We start from the raw sequence: 19,771 nt of genomic DNA, 5'->3' as shown, positions 1-19,771 counted from the left end.
TTTTATTGTCAAAGCTTAATTGAAGAAGCTGATTGGCTACCATATATATAGCTGCACCAGATTCTGAGTGCTTCAGTTTTAGTAAATCTCCCCCATAGATTAATTCAAACTGTATTCACAATAAAGTCATACTAAAGTACAGATAATTAAAAATCCAAAATGGAAATGGCTGCGGCAGTTGGGTGGAGCAGGGAATCTTAAGCTGGCCATACATGGAACAACATTCGGCCAGTTCAGCAGGTACCCGATAAAATTTGATCCACGTGTAGTCTCTTCTGCTTGACAGAAGCAATCTAACAATCGACTTTTGTCTACCGGACTTGTTGGAATTTTTTTTTGACTTGTTTTGAAAGTACAAAAAGTTAACCCTGTCAATCTGTTCAATGCTGTGTGTCCCCCACACTCGGTCCAGAAATGTTCTGCCTCCTAATCTCTGCTCTGTCTAGGGTAGGAGTGAAGGGGGGCAGAGGACACTACTCTGGATGTGTGTGTGTTGGGGAAATGATGTGAAGGGGGCCATTTCTGTGTATGTCGAGGAGGAAAGTGCATACTATTATGGGGGGGATTATGATGTTAGAGGGGGGCAATGCTTTGGGGGGAGGGATGTGAAGGGGCAGTGCTCTGGGGTGGGTGTTTGTTGTGAAGAGGGCAGAACACACTACTGTTGGAGGATTTGTGATGTGAGAGGGGGCAGTGCTGTGGGGGGAAATGTAAAGGGGGACAGTGCTGCGGTCGAGGGTGTAAAGGTGGGCAGTGTTGAGGGGGCATGTGAAGGGGGCACAGTTCTGCTGGGGGGGTGATGTGAAGGTGCAGAGAACAGTAATGTGGGGGGTTGATGTGAAGTCAGCAGAGGATAATACTGTGGGGGAGGGATGTGAAGGGGGCAAAGGACAGTACTGTGGGAGAGCGATATGAAGGGGGCAGAGGACAGTACTGTGGGGTGGGGGGTGATGATTTGAAGGAGGGTTGAGGACTGCTGTGAATAAAGGGTGTGTGTGATGCGAAGAGGGTATAGTATACCATTGTAAATTGGGGGGGTTGATGTGTAGGGGGCCCTGAGAACACTACTATGAAGGGGAAACTGATGTAATATGTGGGGGGGGGGGGGGGACTGAGAACACTGATGTATATAGGAGGAGAGGGCTGAAAAAAAATGTGGTTCGGGCCTCTGCTTGAAGAAAATTTTACTAGTCGGACCTCCATGAATTTTAATTCAATACCCTTCCTCTAAACTGTCACCCTCAATGTTTCGTTACTATGCTTGATCACTAACCTGTGACAAGCATATAAACAGAACAGTATGAGACACCCGACCCGCATGCTTGCTCCAAAAGCAAGTCAGTGATTGCAGTTTGACTTCAAAAGTAAGTCAGCAGTTGCAGTTTACATAGTTACATAGGTAGACAGGTTGAAGAAAGACACAAGTCCATCTAGTTCAACCAATAGACTAAAAATAGAAGAAAACTAGAAAACCCCCATGCACACAATCCTTTACCCACAGTTATCCAGAGGAAGGCAACAAACCCAAAGTAAATCCAATTTGAGACAATGGAATGTGTACTGTGCATAGAGCAGTATGATTGCAACTAACTTGTTCCAAACAAATGGAAGTTAGAAGGCAAAGGAGAGGTTCATAAGCCCATGGAGGACATTACAAGGAGTCAAAAAAGCACTGTGTGAAACAATTTAATAAAAAATAGGTTACAACTCTTTGTTAATCAAAATTGACGGTTACATTAACCAATTGAAAAACATCTTTTGATGAACAATACATTTTCTTTGTAGTGTTGATGTCTCACCATACAATTGAAAGTGATGCAATATGCGTGTGTGACCTTGTAGCTATGCCCTTGCACCCAGAATGAACGTTCACGGTCCTTTGTTGCAGGGACTGGCATTGTAACCTATTAATTGGGGATATTAGATATTTTGCGGACTCCAAAGTGGAAGCATCTACGTACATTCATTGTTTCTTCAAGAACGGAAGGTTAATATTTAACATGGATGAGGCCCAGAGTTCAAAAATTGGCATCATTAGACATTTTTTTGGGGGGACCTTCATATCATTAGGATATTGTTTAGTGTCATTAACGTTTATATTAGTATACAATATTTAATAATTATAGATTGAGGTCACATGAGATCTTTTTATGCTTGTTCAGATAGGCAGGTCCTTTTTCCAAATATGCTATATATGTGATAGGATCACAGTTTTTCTTATTGACTTTCACACCAAGAAGATACAGCACAATAAGAAATTTGCATGCAATGATTTTCAATTTGAAAAATCACTGGTAGAAAACAGCTCTTATTTAACCCTCTCCTTTGTCAAAAAAACAAAACTGCAACATGAAATTAGCCTGATTATTAAGTATCTGCTTGATGATGTTTTATGCAGCTTGTTTCGAAGGAAAAGCAATTTCTGTAACTGTAACAGGATGTGCTTTTTTGGATGAAACCATGGGAAATATGTGATGAAGTGATTGCATTTGAGAAAAAGAGCTCATTATAGTGTCCGAAACATTTCTATGACTACTACGTCCTTTATTGAAATTCCAAACTAAGTGTGACGCACATAGTGAGAATTGGCCTGATGCATCAGTTTTGTGTCAGGATTGTCCATTTAATGCGGAATGAGCAAAGACTAAATTTTCTCCGTGGTAAAGGGTGACTCACTGGAGGGAGGGATGCTCAGGGTCTCAATGGATCTGCCAAGCAGAGTTTTCTCCTATAGGAACTTGCTGACATTGCAGGACACAGGGTGTTCTGCACCTCTTCTTCACCCTCTCTGCATTGCTTGGTAATTGTATCCTGTCTACCCCTCCCATATTCAGCGCTGGCATCATTCACTCTTTCTGGCACAGGAAACTGGCATCTGGGACATAAGCAGAATATTTATGGAGGGCTAGCAGCAATATAGACCTAAAGCTTGTTCCATCATACATTTTTTATCCCTCCAGTCTCTGGAAATTGAATGGCTTGCTGTATATCCACCTAGACTTAACAAGTAACATCTGCTAACATTTAAAAGAACAGAAAACTTAACATGCAAGTTGCTTTATATAAAAGCTAGTAATGACATTCTAATATATGTGTGCAATGTATCTCTCTATGTGCTTAAGATCTAGGGATGAGCTGATAGGTTCGGTTCCCACCAGAACATGCAAACAGGCAAAAAATGTGTGCGAACATGCGAACACCATTAAAGTCTATGGGACATGAATGTGAAAAATCAAAAAAGTGTTCATTTTAAAGGCTTATATGCAAGTTATTGCCATAAAAAGTGTTTGGGGACCTGGGTCCTGTCCCAAGGGACATGTAACAATGCAAATACGTTTTTAAAATATCATTTTTTTTCAGGAGCAGTGATTTTAATAATGCTTAAGTGAAACAATAAAAATAAAATATACCTTTAAATACCGTGCCTGGGGGGTCCCCTTAGTCTGCCTGTGGCGTATCTTTCTGATGTGTTTTACCGTGCTGCAGCAAAATGAAATTACTAAAGGAAAAAATGTCATTCAAAATTGCTCGCGACTGTAATGTATTGCCGGATCTCGGCAATATAGATAACAAATAGAGGAAAAAAATTGGTGTGCCCCCCCCCCAGTTCATACCAGGCCCTTCGGGTCTGGTATGGATATTAAGGGGAACTCCACACCAAAATTAGAAAAAAGATGGCGTGGGGGTCCCCCCCAAAATCCACACCAGGCCCTTCGAGTCTGGTATGGACTTTAAGGGGAATTTCACGCCAAAATTTTAAAAAATGGCGTGGGGTCCCCCCCAAAATCTAGATCAGACCATGAGCAAGCAGCCTGGCAAGCCAAAAAAGGTGGGGGAAGAGCGAGCCCCCCCACTCCTGAACCACACCAAGCCGCTTGCCCTCAACATGGGGTGGATGCTTTTGGGTCCCCCCAAAGCTGCTTGTCCCCATGTTGATCAGGACAAGGGCCTCGTCACCACAACCCTTGCCATTGGTTGTGGGGGACATTGTACCACTACCCATTCACCAAGAAAAGTGTCAAAAAGTAAAAACAACAATACACAGTTTTTGACAATTCCTTTATTAAAAAAGAAAAAAAAAGTGTTCAGCGATGTGGACTGCTGTCTTTTCGCTGCGACAGCTGTTATATAGGCAAGGACAGGGCCACCCCCTGATGTAACCGCATGACCCCGCCCCCTCTAGCGGCACCCTGCCTTTGGCCAATCATGGCTTAGAGCAGAGCACGCTGTGATTGGCCAAAGTATGCAAGTCAGGTGCATGCTTTGGCCAATCACTAGACATCAATGCACTGCGATGTCGCCCCATAAAGTTCGGTATTCGACTTGAACATCAGGCTCATCCCTATTAAGATCCTTTAGCTTTTACTATTTAATAATAATATTATTGATGGTTACCAATCATATTTAAACCTGCCCTTCTTGGATGTGTACTGGTACAAAAGTTGATCTCACTTAGAAGACTTGTGGAATATTTAATGGTTAAAAGCATCAAATACAAACAACAGGTTTTAGGGAAAAAGACCCCCCCTTCGTCAGGGCTTGAGCAGTGAATGTCTACAGCTGGCTGCCTTTAGTGCCGACAGGAGATATTTGTCTTCATCCAGCCTTAACACAGGTCCCTTAGAGCATTCTGTAGTGATTTTACTAACATTCACTGCTCAAGCCCTGAAGAAGGAACTTCCCCTAAAATGCAAAGGCCTTTTTTTATGCTCACCTCCTGTTCGGTTGACAACTGTAAAATTTTTAATTTTTCATTACACCTTGTCTCAAGCAGGAAACAAAAAACTGAAGGGGGTTCTAATTCTTCCCCACTCCCAAAGTTTTGGCTGTAGATACACTCTAACACACCTCTATTTACTACTGTGGAGAGTGAGGATATCTGAAATCAGATGTAATAGTTTCTTAGAAAATGTTCCAGGTAAGTGCACAATACCACTACTTGAATTTTAATTTCCTTTTGTGCTTGTTATAAGATAAATAAGGACTTAGTTTCTCAAGTCTGTCCAATTTTAAAATACGTTTGTTTTTTTAAGCCTGCCTATCCTAGCTTGGCCACAATCAGTCAGTGAGTTGGATCACCAAGACTGTTCTACAAAAGCAGTAACAGTCCTTTCTGATAAGGCATAAAATCATTAGCAATCAGAATGATGTTTGCATGGTGCTTTAATTGTGGAATAATTTAAATCATGGATAAATGTTTGCCCTTTAACATCAGAGCTATGATAAAAGGATCATGGGAAACATAGTCTGTAACTAATTCTTTAGTACACCCTGCACCCGTGATATTTTAATAAGTGTTAATGTCACAGTGTTAATGCTAGGAGCTCTATCACTGGAACATGCTGCTCCCAGCAAAATGTTCAGATTAAAGCATTAAACCTTGCAATGGCTTTGCGCTAAAATCCACACTTGCTAAACCAGTCATTTTTTTGTTTTGTGCTCCTTACATTCTTACAGTCGGCATTTACAATCACAGATATTAATTGTCAAAAGCTTGAGGGCCCATTTAGGTCTCTGTGTGTGCATAGAGGGGCTTTTATTTTATGTTAGGCAGGTGCATTATCACTCATCAACATTTAGAATTTGGAATCGAAGTGCATTATAAACACATTGCCTTTGACTTCTATGGGCCTCCCAATACATTAAACATTGGTAACTTTGAAGGAAGGCACTCTCTTGTAGAGAAGTGTACAATAATGTTTGAGCATAGCTGCACATTATGAAAAGAGACCCCAAATCCCCCCCCCCCCCCCCCCCCCACACACACACACACATACACACACATAGAACATGAAAACTTCTTGTTTCTGGAAGACCTCATTGGGCAAAATGAAGACTAAGAAGATTGAAGGAGTTAAAGTGGAACTAAACCCTTCTATTTTGTACAGTCAAAGAAGCTGTCATTCTTCAGTTACCATGGTGCTGCACATGTGATCAATTATGACCCCAGCCATTTTATAGATTGACAGTTTGGTTGAGAGAAAAGCTAATTTGACAGTCATCATTCACAGCATGCCTTGCTTGAATGTACAGTAACTGTTTTGGAAAACAGGTAAGTTGGTGGTTTTTGTTCTGATTTAAGTTTGACTTTTACAGAAAGAGTCAAGATTTGCATATCATTCTGTCCCTTGTATCTCTGGATCCACTGATTAGTTCAAATAATGTAACATTTGCCTGTGTAATATGATCATACACTCAGTTTGTTGGAATTGTCCTGGTTTGTGGCAGATTTAATTTAAGGAATAAAAAAAATGGGTGGGATTGTGTTTTTTTGGATACTATATCACCTACATGAACCAGTGAACTCATATGAACCTCACCTTGGTTATTTTATTTTTTTACCAGCTGGGCTATTTTTCTATTTTTATTTTAATGCTTTTTTCTTAGTCACCTGATTTACTTATTTCTCTAATGCCGCGTACACACGACCGGACTTTGACGGACTTGGTCCGACAGATTCAATTCAATTGTGCGTGGCCTCCAGCAGACTTTTTCTTTCCAAAAGTCCGGCGGACCTAGAAATAATACTTGATTCAAATCTTTTTGACCGGACTCGAGTCCGGTCGAAAAATCCGGTCGCCTGTGTGCTAGTCCGACTAAAACCGACGCTAGGGCAGCTATTGGCTACTGGCTATTAACTTCCTTATTCTACGTCATCACGTTCGAATCCGTCTGACTTTTGGAGTGATCGGGTGTAGCCAAGTCCATTTGTTTGAAAGCCCGGCGGACCTCAGCTGCAAACCAAGTCCGTCGAAAAGTCAGTGTGTAAACAGCATTCGTTTTCATTTGAGCCTTATTCTTTCTTTTGCAGCTGCTTTTTAATTACATCAAATCACTCACATAGATGTATATGTCACATTATTTGTTAGCTCCAGGGTTTGTATCTGTTCAAGCATTTGGCAGGAGCGAGCACTCAAATATCATGTGCACTATGACAGTCATCAATTCTATCGATGAATAGTATTCTCTGACAGTTATGGCACTTTAGCGACTGTCTATCTTTCAATTGCAGTCCCGTTGTGGACCAATGTTCTTATTATCCTGTACTTTGTTTATTGTGTTGTGTTAAGCATATCTAAAGATATTTTGCTACAAAAGATAAAGCTCAGGGACATATAAAGATTCCATTAAAGTGGAAATTGATTTAACTGTAAAACAGTTACACTTAAGGCATGTCATGAATGATAACTGTCACAGTTGCTTGTGCTCTCAACTGAAATGTCAAGCCATCAAATGGCTGATTTCATAAAGGATCACATGCCATCCCATAGCAACTGCAGACCAAACACAGACTAAGATGTCAGCTTATTTGCTGTAAAGGATAGGAGGGTTTAGTTCCAGTTTAATAATGCTGCACCCTTTCCTCAAGTTGTCCATCTACAGATTAATGTTAAAGTGGAATACTAACACTATACATTGCTGACAGCTCATGGCACTAATCCTCTGTTATAAGCTTGAGAGGGCTACAAGATGTATGTATCAAAAAGGGTACATGCTTTATAACTATTGGTTCCCATCTGTGGGTAGTGTCATGTTTACAGCTCTTGGCTCTTCGTGGGCCATCGGTAGGCGCTGACTGCATAGAGCAGGGAAAGGGGGCAGTGTTCTTACTTGCTGACTCACAGTGAATTGCAGACCCCCCTTCCCCATTACCCTGTCGACATCCATCACTTCGCTGTCCATCCTAGTTTACTGCATACAGAAGGGTAAAAGCTGTAAACAGTGAGCTGACCTCACACAGGCCAGGGTGCAGAACCAGGAATTTTGTAGATTGGAAATACTATTTGATATGTGAAAGGTAGGGTGAGTTACCTAACATAAAAATCGTGTTATCCTAGCCTTTTTAACAGTCTGAGTTTAAAAAGTAGAGGCAATGTCATGTTCTGTAATTGCTCAGTGTCACTGAATTACTTTAACCAGTATGCCTTCAGAGCATTTTTTTTCACACACATATAGATTTCTGCACAATAGAATAGTATTTTTTTTTGGTACCAAATACAAATAAAATATGAGGTTTTGTCAAGTAAATGATAGCTAATATTTCAAGCCTTTAAACAGTGTCTGCCCCAAAATGGTGAAAATTACAGTACCCAAAATTATCAATAGGCAACATGAATAAGGCGCTTAGGATAGTTTCTTTCACTTAGCATGCTCAACAATGCTCAAATGTTTTGCGCAATTATCGTTGTCATACACAAGCACAACTTATGTGCGTGTTTGCGTTAATATGTGTGTGCACAAGGTGGGGGGGGGGGGGGGATTGTAAATGTTTTTATTTATTCCGATTTTATTTTTTTGACACTTTTCTTTGTAGACTTAACATTATTGCTATCACAAAGGGGGTACGTTTTTACAAAGAAATCAGGGGTATATTAGATGCCCTCTACTCAGACAGCTCTGGATTTGCCGTTTATCTGGCTTTGCAGGCAGGATTTAACAGGAACCCAGAAGTGCTCAGAGCTGAGTGCTTCTGGGTTCACACTGTGCAAAAGACATCTTGCATCCTACTTCTGACAGCATTTATTGTAGTCTTGGGCTCCCTGGAGGAGCGGGATCACTTTTAATACAGTCCCCAGAGACATGAGCTTGTTTTGGCCCCTAAGGACTTTTGACTCCCTAAGGTCCTTAACTGGTTAAATGTGCACTAAGCATTTTGTTTCAATCACTGTTAACTGAATAAGGTGCAAAGATGCCACATATCCTAGCATTTTGCAGTACTGTAGTGGTTTACATGTTAAAAATGTTTTGCCTCTTTAGAATCCAGAAATCTTTTAGTGTACTGGAATTTTTCAAGATGCTCTGATTACTAAAACAGCACCCATCAAAGGGGGTCTTTGTAGCTGGTAATGGGAATTACTGTACATTGCATTATATATCCCCAGACTGGCTTTATTGCAGAGATGGCAGATTTTCACTATGGTGTATATTCTCATGACTGATTCTTGACTATACATCAAGAATAGCAGCAGAAGGACAAACATTATCTGGTAATTGAATGAAATAGCATCAATATGTTTATAGCAGACAATTACTTATTAACCCCTTTATCCCATCTGTTATTTTTAGTATCAACTATAATTGTATGCTTGTTACGTAAGTACTTTTTACAAGGCATCCTATTTGAGTTTTAACCTTTTATATTCTTTTGCTTTGGATAATTGAGGGCACAGTGTGATTTAATCCTTATGCTGACAAGGCAGACATCGCTGTTCATGCACATCAGAGGCCTCTGCAAAGCTTTATGAGCATTGGAGGGCGTTCGACAACTCATCAGAAATCCCTAAAAAAGAGCAACAATCTTGCCCTGCCTCTCCCATGCTGGAAGCCATCTATATGAGATAACAGTAAAGATGGGAATACATGTATGGTATTTTTTTTCGTTCAACATGCGTGCGGGTAGAACGAACAAAACTTGACAAACAGATCCTTGCGCCAGATAAGCAATGTTGATGCAGGGATCTCTTCCATTGAGCTATTATATATTATATTATATATATATTACCGTATTTGCCGGCGTATAAGACGACCCGGCATATAAGACGACCCCCTAAAAACCTGCACAGTTAAAATGTTTTGCCCGTACTCACCGTTTAAGACGACCCCCGATTCCGAGGCTTCCGACGCTTCATATCCCTCTTCTTCTTCGTTCTTGCTGGAGCCATTTCCTTCTTCCTTCTGGTGCTGGAGCCAATCACGGCGAGCAATGTATTCTATTAATGAATACAAAGCCTGCTGGGATTGGCGGAGGCTGTTACATCATCAGCCCGCGCCTCACTCTCAAAGCCAATCGGAGCAGGCTACTGTGTGTAGCCTGCTCGGATTGGCAGAGATTGCTGCTCCAATCCGAGCAGGCTCTGTATTCATTTGAATACATCGCTCACTGGGATTGGTTCAGTGGTATATACTGTATGTAGCCGAAGCTACATACAGTATTACCGGACAGCCAGAAGGCATCCCAGCAGCGGACCCGGCGTATAAGACGACCCCTCCTTTTTGCTCAGTTTTTTTAAGTGTAAAAGGTCGTCTTATACGCCGGCAAATACGGTATATATCCCCCCCCCCACCAGAATACACAGATTATAATGTGTTCAGAATCACATATCGAAGGCTGGTTTTCCAGCATGACCATTTGACAGAAGCTGGCTGATAGACTGGCTTCTGTTGAACAGACAGCGGTACACACAAACCGAAAGTCTTCCGGTTCCTGCTTTCTTTCAGTACATGTGCAGCGGAATTCATATTTTCATCTGGGTTGGGCAACCATTTTAAGTTTATAGTAGGCACTCAACCCTGCTCACCGTCTGCTCATGGAGAGAACAATCAACCAAGTAGTTTGGAAAGCTAAACCACCCCAATTGCTATTGTTCAAGCATATGTGATGGCATTGCTGCCATTATCATTCATCTTCTCCTCTTGCTCTCTTTTCATTAAAGTGTATGTAAAGTCACATACTTGGATAGTGGTGGGAAGAGTTAAAATTAGGCATGAAGTTTGTGGAATACCTCTGGGATTTGTGAGATTAAGGAACGACAAACATTTGATACTTTTGCAAGTTCTCCACTAAAAATAAGAACAACCTATTATGCATAGCCTTTGCCACTGGCCAGCTGAACTACTAAAGCCAATAATTCTAAGGAACAGATAACCCAACCCTTCTCTATAAAAACATGGAGTGGTTAGAAATGGTGGAATCTTGGGGTAAGGAGAACTTACGTGTTTTTAATTTGATTTGATTGTGTCTGTACTGGTGATGAGCCACTTGGGCAACCAAGTGGTATGTGGAATGCTGCCATACACTAACAACCTTATACAGAAACCTCAGGTAAATGCAATGTTTAAAGTGGTTGTAAAGGCTCAAGGTTTTTTTTACCTTCATGCATGAAGGTAAAAAACCTTCTGTGTGCAGAAGCACCCCCAGCCCCCCTTCTTATACTTACCTGAACTCCATCTCAATCCAGTGATGTGCACAAGAGCCTCGAGTCTCCCTCCTTTCACTAGCTGAGACAGCAGAGGTAGCCATTGGCTCCAGTTCTTGTCAATCACAGCCAGTGAGCCAATGAGGAGAGATAAGGGGCAAGGCCGATCCCCCCATAGCAAGCTGCTTGCTGCGGGGGGGGGCACTCAGCAGGAGGGAAGGTCCAGGAGCACCGGAAGGGGACCTGAGAAAAGGAGGATCTGGGTTGCTCTGTGCAAAACCATTGCACAGAGCAGGTAAGTATAATATGGTTGTTGTTTTAAAAAAATAAAAAAACAAACCTTTAATGTCACTTTTAGGTCTAAAAAAAGTGCCACCCAAAGTTTTAAGGGTCCAAAAAGTGGTATTTTATTTCAAACTTGTGTTAAATAAACGATCCAATGTGTTTCGGGGGCTATACAGCTCCCCCTTCATCAGAACTTTAGGAATGTCGATGTGGACTCTGAGTGATGATGAAAGAGTACTAGAACTCTATGGGGGACTGATCTTGTTCAGCAACTGGTTTAGCCCCGATCAACTGCATGGCCCCTGAAATGCATTGGCTCATTTATTCAACTTAAGTTTGGAATAAAATCCTACTTTTTGAACACTTTCCATAGCTTTCATATGGTGCTTTGAATTTTAGACCTTAAACATTGCATCCCTTTTCTATAAAATAATAGGGAGATAGTTCCCCATGTTGTCCATGTTTGTTGGAGCTATTGGGGAGAGCTTACAATTTTGTATTAGGAGAAATACTGTTTATTTATTTATTGATTTTGGAATTGTTACATTTCCCTGGTGGCAGTGTTCAGCCTCCCATGTCTTTTGTTTTATAAAGCTTGCTTATTAGCCCTACAAATGGTCAAAGTTGAATAACAAGATTCAGCTCCTTAGATGTTAATGGGGTTCAATGCAAAATTTGCAAACTTTGAGCAAGATTTGTGGAACCAGCAAGCCCCGTCAGATTCGCTCATCCCTAACTATGGCCGCTCTTGTGTTTTTAATCATGTTTTTATTGCTGTCTGTTTCCCAGCTGTAGAGATTCACCCTCTTAAAGCGGAGGTCCACCCTAAAATGGACCTCCGCTCATCGGAATCCCCCCCACCTCCGGCGCCACAATCGGCACCTTTCAGGGGGGAGGGGGGTGCAGTTACCTGGATAATCCAGATAACTGCACCCACTTCCGGGCTAGCTCTCTGCGGAACGGGGCGTACGTTACGCCCCGTTCCGCAAGCGCCCGCCCCCTTCAGCAAGTGCCCCGCTGCCTGCTGGGAAACACACAGCTCCCAGAGGCAGCGGGGACCGTCCGGATTGCGCCGCGCGGCTCGCGCATGCGCAGTAGGGAACCGGGAAATGAAGCCGAAAGGCTCCATTTCCTGATTCCCATACCCAAGATGGCGGCGGGACCCGGCAGCCGAGCGAGCGATCGGCTTCGGGTGCCGACATCGCGGGCGCGCTGGACAGGTAAGTGTCACTATTTAAAAGTCAGCAGCTGCAGTATTTGTAGCTGCTGGCTTTTAAAAGGAGTAAAAAAGCAGTAAAAGGAGATTAGGGGAAGTCTTCCAGTGGGGAAAACTGTCCTAATGACAAATGTGTAATATTGCCTTCACTTTGGAGAAATGTTACTTCCTGCTGTGTCTCTGTAACTGTGAATGAAGGGAAGAACACAGAAAAAAAGGGACTTAAACACTTCCTATTGTATTTAAAACTAAAGAAAAATGTTTTGACCTAACACTTTAATGTTATCCACTACATCCACTGTAAAGCAGAGTTCATGCGGTGCTTGGGCCTCAAAGGTAATTTAAAGCAGTCTACATGTCATGTCTACATGGTCATCATACTTCTCTGTGTAAATTATGTCCATCCTTAGAGGTAGGGACAGGGTTGCAGAATGTCCCATCCAGTATCTGCAACTTGCAGCCACTGTAGCTCAACAACTGATTTATGTGACTGACATCTGGTATGAAAAGTTAATCCATCCGCTTAATTCACTACAAATATTGAACAATTAGGTATGAGCTGCTTTCTACGGCTACTAGAAATATTCCACGGAATATCCAATTTCCTTAGGATCAGGAAGGATTATTTTTTTCCCTAGCAAATAGGACTATGTTTTATTTTGTACACAAATTGTAAAAACACCTTCTTTATATTTGTGACATGTTTCTGTTCACATAGTTCTTATTCTATTTTAAAAATGGTAACTTACCTTGCCTTACCTCCAGCAAAGAAAAATCCTAAGTACTTCTTTTCATTTTTGAAGGGGCGTGTTTGCCATAATTAACCCTGTCTTTACTATGTAGGCAGATCGTCATTATCAGTAACAAGATTTAAAACACCCTTTTCTAGCAAAAGATTAAAGGTGGAGTCTGGGCTTCTTGCATTGTATGTTAATGAGGACTGACTTGGGACAAGCTCACTCTAACATTGTTCAAAAAAATATTGCAGTCAACCATCATACCTCCTCCTGAGGAATATTGAAACAGTAAGAAATATTTCGATACATTTTTTTTTTTAGGTATGCTATGTGAATGGGAACACATAACACACATATAGTGAGGTTTTCTGAATTTTGACTGCAAAAGTGGAAATGCGGTTTAAGGTTTTTTTTTTTTGTCTTCTTGGGGATCAACTGTGAGTATAGGGTTCTATATATGAAGGTTTTCAATCTCTTCATTTATTCATTTTTTTACCAGTTGAATTATTGGCCTTTGTATTTTTTTAGCCTAACTAGCTGTGTGATTAAAAGAAATAGTACCAAATGAAATAAAAACCAATTGGGTAGCCAGCCAGTATAATTAATGCATAAAGAATTCTAATTATCTCAGTACATAGAAATCAAGTTAAATGAGCATAAGGTACAAGTGGTTCACTGTCATATGTATTACCAGTGCAGCTATAAAAGATCTCATATTTGAGTCTCTGCATAAGACAGCATTTTCATACCCTCTTTCAAGTTGAATGGTCTTAATCCTTAAGCCTCATACACACGATAGGACTTTGTGCAAACTTTCCCTTGGATTTTTGTACAAAGGGCGTCGGCCCTGAACTTGTATTGCATACACACAGCAGGACTTTTTCAGCCAACTTTCACCAAATCACGTGGTGTTTCTGCTCTTTACCGCCATCTTTGGTCAACTTTTGTATTGTTGTCTGACCTTTTGCATTGGTTCTGAGCATGCCTGTTTGTACTTTGTACAAAAGTCCTATGGTTTTCTGTACACACGATCAGACTTTGCTCCATTGGACTTTTGTTGCCAGAAAGTTTGTCCGTTCGCACAGCCAACAAAAGTCTGATGAAAACCAAAAAAGTTTGTCTGATGGAGCGTACACACGGTCGGATGTTGCTACAAAACAGCTAATTTGCATGTTTGTTGTCAAAAAGTCTGATCGTGTGTATGGGCCTTTATAAGCTAAAAGAAATCGTGTGCAAAGCTACCCTATCATCAAAGCTGCCTAGCTGCATTTTAAGAACTAGGGTAAAGGCAAAGGAGGGCTGATGCCTAAAGTAATCAATCAGGTGTTAGTTTTAAAATCCTTGCCCTAAGTATGTGGTCTGATTGGCTGCTATGGATAACACTTCTATTTGTCTAATCTTCAGTTTGTATAAAGCAGTCCCAATAGTGGGTTGATTAAGCCTGCCTCTTATAAAATGTCTAATTTTCACCTCCTGATCTAGTTCTATGGGTTTGAGTTAAAAGCCTGCTACTCTTCAGATCTTTCACAGAGTGCCAGCTGACTATGTTAAAAGGAAATCCAATCTATCTGCCTTCCTCTTCTCTGTTAGTTGTCCTCAGCTGTACCTCTGTAGACGATCCCAAAACTTCTTGAATTTCAAGAACTTCTTAACTGCCAGCCGTGAGGTTCACTTTATTTTAGCCCATAGTTAGGCCAGGCTTTTGGATCAAATCTTTTTTTGGTCCTTGTTGACACCAAGCCTTCACTCATCCATATCTGCAATTGTCATAACCTCATAAACCCCTTGTCATCACATCTTCCTGATTGTCTCAGTCTGCCCTTCTTATCATTTTCACTCAAGTAAAACTGTTGGAGGCATAATCTTATTATGAACGATCTGTGGAAGCTAGTTAGAGCTTGCAGTCAGTAATTATAACATAATTAGGGACTAATGAGGACTAATGGCAAGTTCACATGCCATAAGGAGTAACTCTTCTACCACTGCTAAAGGGGTAGTTTTACTCCTTTGCTGCATTCTCAATTCCATTAAGTAACTCAAACATTCAACAAGAAAAGTAATATTCTGCTAATGACTTGGGAACAGAAGCACAGAAATCCCATTTACAGTGGGCCATATTAATAACCAACATTCAATAATAACTTAAATAACAATTTTCGGTGGACCCACTATAAAAACAACACAAGTTTAAACTGATTGCAACATAATATTGGAGGGGGTGCTGGAAAAAAAAAATGAAAAAAAAAAAAACAGGTCCAAAAGCTGTTGAATGGCTACAATTACTTCTGCTACAGTTTGAATGACTGCTATGTCTGGATGTGTTAAATACAAAATACACCTTTTCAACTCATGCATGCACTCATTATCCTATATGCACTTATATACATACTACATATATATATATATATATATATATATATATATATATATATATATATATATATATATATATATATATATATATATATATAAAAACTCATTATTACTCTCATCAGAAGTATTCACATATTCTTTGCATGCACATGTATCGGGTTTGCTATTCATTGTGCAGCACCCTGGGGTTTAGTCAGGGAGCTCCTCTCACATTTACTTGCCAAGAGTTGTCATCTTGGTTGATCGGCAGAGATCTATTGATTTCTCCCTAAGTTTTGCCTTGTTGCAATTTTCTCTTCTACCACTAGGTGGCTGGGAACTTGGTGGTACTAGATATGAGAAGGGCTAGCCAAGGTCAGGTTATGACAAGAAAAACAGAAATGGAAGGTGCATTTTGTGAGTAACCACTTTTCTATAAAACATTTTAGCATTAAATTATCTTTGGTAATGCACTAGCTGTGCGCGCCTTCCATTTCTGTTTTTCTTGTAGTTCCTTTCGGATTGAGGAAGGAAGCATCCACCCAGTTCTGGATACCATTATATACCTTTCACACCACCATTTTATTTGATATCTGTTACTCAACACCTTGGAAGACCTATTAGTGCTGGAAGTGACTGTATTTTTGAAGGTCAGGTTATGGGTATATGGGGTATCTCAGCCAATAAGCATGGGTTTTTCCTGAATCCCTTGGCCTGCTGGGAGAACCTATATATTCGGGTGAGGTCAGGTGAAGGGTGTTCTGTGTCACCTGGACGGCTGTCTGGGTGGATGTGTGTTGTAAGCCCCGGGCTGCTAGGGTGGAGATTGGGCATCTGGCTGCCAGGCTATGTGTGGGCCTATCCAGAAGTAAGAGGTTAGCAAAGGGTTGGGACTGCGGCTTGCAGTCCAACCGAAAGTGATAGTTCTGTAGGCCGGAGAACCTGTCAGTGATGGAGGTAGTAGGGAAGCTGTTGCCACAAAGGGACAAACCAACTTTACCAGGGATCACAATGAGTCTTGGATTCTATAACTACTTAAGGGTGTCCTGGCCCTAACCTTCTTCCCCCCAAAAATACAAAAAGGACTGTCAACAGAAATAAAACCTCTTTTACGTCCAAGAAGTGTCTGGCGCCCACTGACTTTGCACCCACTCTGCCTCACAGCCCACTACATATTGAAGGATGTCAGCTATCTTTGACCTGGGAGGTCCTCATTAGACTGGACAAGGCCAGAGACCTTGCTACAAATGCATGTAAGGCTGGTAAATATGTCTACAGACCCTTTTGCTGACTATTTAAATATACCCTTTATTGGCCAACTTAAACAAATTGTAAAGGGATTTTTTTTAAATATCAAACATGGTATACTTACCTGCTCTGTGCAATAATTTTGCATGGAGCAGCCCTGAGCCTCCTCTTCCCAGGTCCCCCGCTAGTGCTCCTGGCTGCCCCACTGCTGAGTGCCCCCATAGCAAGCCACTCCATTGACACACAAAGTGCATCTCAGCCAACTCCCGCTCCCTTCTCACTGGCTGTGATTGACAGTAGCAGGAACCAATGGCTCCTGCTGCTGCTTCTGAGCCAGTAAGGAGAGACAGCATTGATGCTGTTCTCATGCACAGTGCTGAATTGTCATTGGGCTCAGGTAAGTATAAGAGGGTGCTGGTGGTGGTGAAGGGGGGGGAGCTGCACAAAGAAAATGTTTTACCTTAAACTGTTTGTAAAGTCTCAAGGTTTTTCACCTTAACGCAACATTCTGTGCTGCAGCTGCCCCTCCACCCCCCCTCTTCTTACCTGAGCCCGATCCTATCCAGCAATGTGCTGCCGCCGCTGTCGCTCTCCTCATTGGACAGATTGATAACATCAGGAGCCATTGGCTCCCACTGCTGTCATTCAAAAGCTGTGATGTGGAGGCAGGGCCAAGTTCCACTGTGTGTGCCAATGAACGCAGCAGTGAGACTCAGGAGCTCGCTCGCATGGGTGCCTCCATTGAAAGTGGCTTTCCGTGGGGGCACCCGATGAAGAGGTGGGGCCAGGAGCGCTGGCAGGGCACCCCAGAAGAAGAGGATCAGGACTTCTCTATGCTAAATGATTGCACAGAGCAGGTAAGTATAGGCATGTTTGTTATTTTTATTAAAAAAATAAAAGCTTTACAATCACTTTAATGAATAAAATGCATTACGGTAAAAAAAAAAAACAAAGAAACAAAAAACCTTCTGCCTTTAGAACCAAGTTACATAGTTAGTCAGGTTGAAAAAAGACACAAGTCATTTAGTTCAACCAATTTAAAAAAAAAAAAAAAATTTTTAAAATGCAAGATTTCAAATGTGGTAGCATTTCTGGCAAGAAAACCTTATGCATTGAAAATTAGCATCTTTAATAATGAAACGTAACCAATAAAGCATATTCTTTGATCTCCAAACTTTCAACATTGATCAATTGCATGGTAGGGCAATCTACTAGAAACAAGTGTTTCTAAATCACCAACATCCTACAGCACTGAAGATCACTAAGCATTTCCCTGAATTGCAAAAATTTTGTAATTGTTAAGATGTTTGGCAGTAACAAAAGATTGCATTCTCCTGAATGCAATCTTTTAACGTTAACATTATGCAACAAACTATCCACAAAATATGAGGCACACTTTTAAATCTTTGCGTTTGGAAAAGCTTGAGTTGATCGGAATGCTTTACTTTTTACCCTTTGCTCAGTATAAAGAGCATAAGAGAATATATCAGATGTCATCTTTTATTAGGTGGCAAATTTTCAGGGTATTTGTGCCATTACTTACAACCTACATAAAGCATGGGATATTGTTACAGCTACATTGTTATAAAAAGGAACCGATAATCAATAAAAGTCTCGTACCATGTTTTCTACTTACATAACTCAATGTGTTTTTGTAGTTTGCCAGTGCTGGAGTTATTGTTACAAAATAACTCTTGTTTCAATTTTCTATATAACACCCTGATCTTTCCTGACGTAAGATAGATTCATTTGAAACAAAGCATCTCCTGAATACATAAACTTTAAATATTATATAATGTTAAAATTCTTCCAACTACTCATAGCACACACTGAACATGCTACAGTGTTCTAAAAGTATATAATCCCAGAAACCATCCCCATGTTCATCGCCCTTATTTCTACATTTTAATTTAATTAATTACTTCCCTTAACATGTTTTCTCTGATTGTTTTCTGTGTACTACCCAACTTGCACCCAACAGCATCTTTTCACTTGTTCAAAAATGTTTGCATAGTGTCTTCCTCTGTACATGCAGAGTAATACCCTCCTCCCCTTGTACTCACTTGGGGATGGATCAGGATCCGTGGGAAGGGCTGAGACAAGGCAACGGTGAGGTGGCCCCAAGAAGGGATTCCCTCTTAAATACTTTCTCCATCTGTTCTATTTTGAGAAGGTTCATCCCATCCTCCTCAGCATCCAGGTCCCTTGGTGTCAGATACCCTGAGACAGCAGGAAAGGGATCAGGTTTATTGACAAGTAACTCATCAAGAAACTCTATTAATACGCCTGGCAGAAGCTCAGGTCCTGGACTTGGGCTCTGAGGCCAAAGGAGGAAGGAGAACTGGTAAAGAGACAATCTACCTGAAATGTGAAGGGTGGGGGTGGGGAGACCCAACTAGCTGCTTTTGTGCACCCCAAGATTGAACACATAAGCTGGCTTCCTGCGACTTCATCTACATTTACACATCTGATCTGCTAGCCTTTTAAAAGTCAGAGGACTGCGGGCTCCTATCCAAGTAAAATCTAGATGAGTGGTAAGTGTGCCAGAGAATAGGTTACAAGTCAACAGCATCCAACACAAGTGGAGAAAAAGAACTGGGCCTGCAAAAATGGGCTGTGGAATATATAAGCGTAAAAATGATTGGATTTGTTTTTTTTTTAGGATTGTTTTGGATGATTATTTTCTGAATTCACAATATCAATGGGCTCTGGAAAGATGAATGAAGAAACAAGCACGCCATGGATTGATTGGTAATTTTCTACCTTGACAAACAGAAGATGATGGATTTATGTGCTCTGATATCTGTCATTACCCATCAGCAGCAAATCAGGAAATCAGAGTGCAGAATGAAGTGGCCAATTTTGGGGCTGGAGGTTTTTGCAGATGCCATCTATGGAACGTTCTTGTCTCAGTCTGTGTTATCGGTGGGTTATGTTCCAAGAATTTGTCTCTGTCTGTACTGCAGTTTGGAGCAAGCCTGTGGCTGCACAGGATAAAGAACTCTTGGAATGGAAAT

General features: G+C 41.1%; 1 protein-coding gene across 1 annotated transcript in view; it reads right to left on the bottom strand.

Moving 5' to 3' along the window:
• PVALB (parvalbumin) overlaps positions 1-18,882 on the bottom strand; it is a 46,957-nt gene extending 28,075 nt beyond the window's left edge. The window contains exon 1 of the mRNA XM_077452260.1: positions 18,818-18,882. The gene's annotated coding sequence lies outside the window, so the exon portion shown is untranslated. The remainder of the gene's footprint in view (positions 1-18,817) is intronic.
• Between the last annotated feature and the right edge of the window lie 889 nt (positions 18,883-19,771).

Source organism: Lithobates pipiens, unplaced genomic scaffold (genome assembly GCF_037356315.1).
Source record: "Lithobates pipiens isolate NorthernLeopardFrog02 unplaced genomic scaffold, aLitPip1_a1.2 Scaffold_23, whole genome shotgun sequence".
NCBI lineage: Eukaryota > Metazoa > Chordata > Amphibia > Anura > Ranidae > Lithobates > Lithobates pipiens.
Note: the sequence above shows the minus strand (reverse complement) of the source record. Positions and strands in the feature narration are given on the sequence as shown.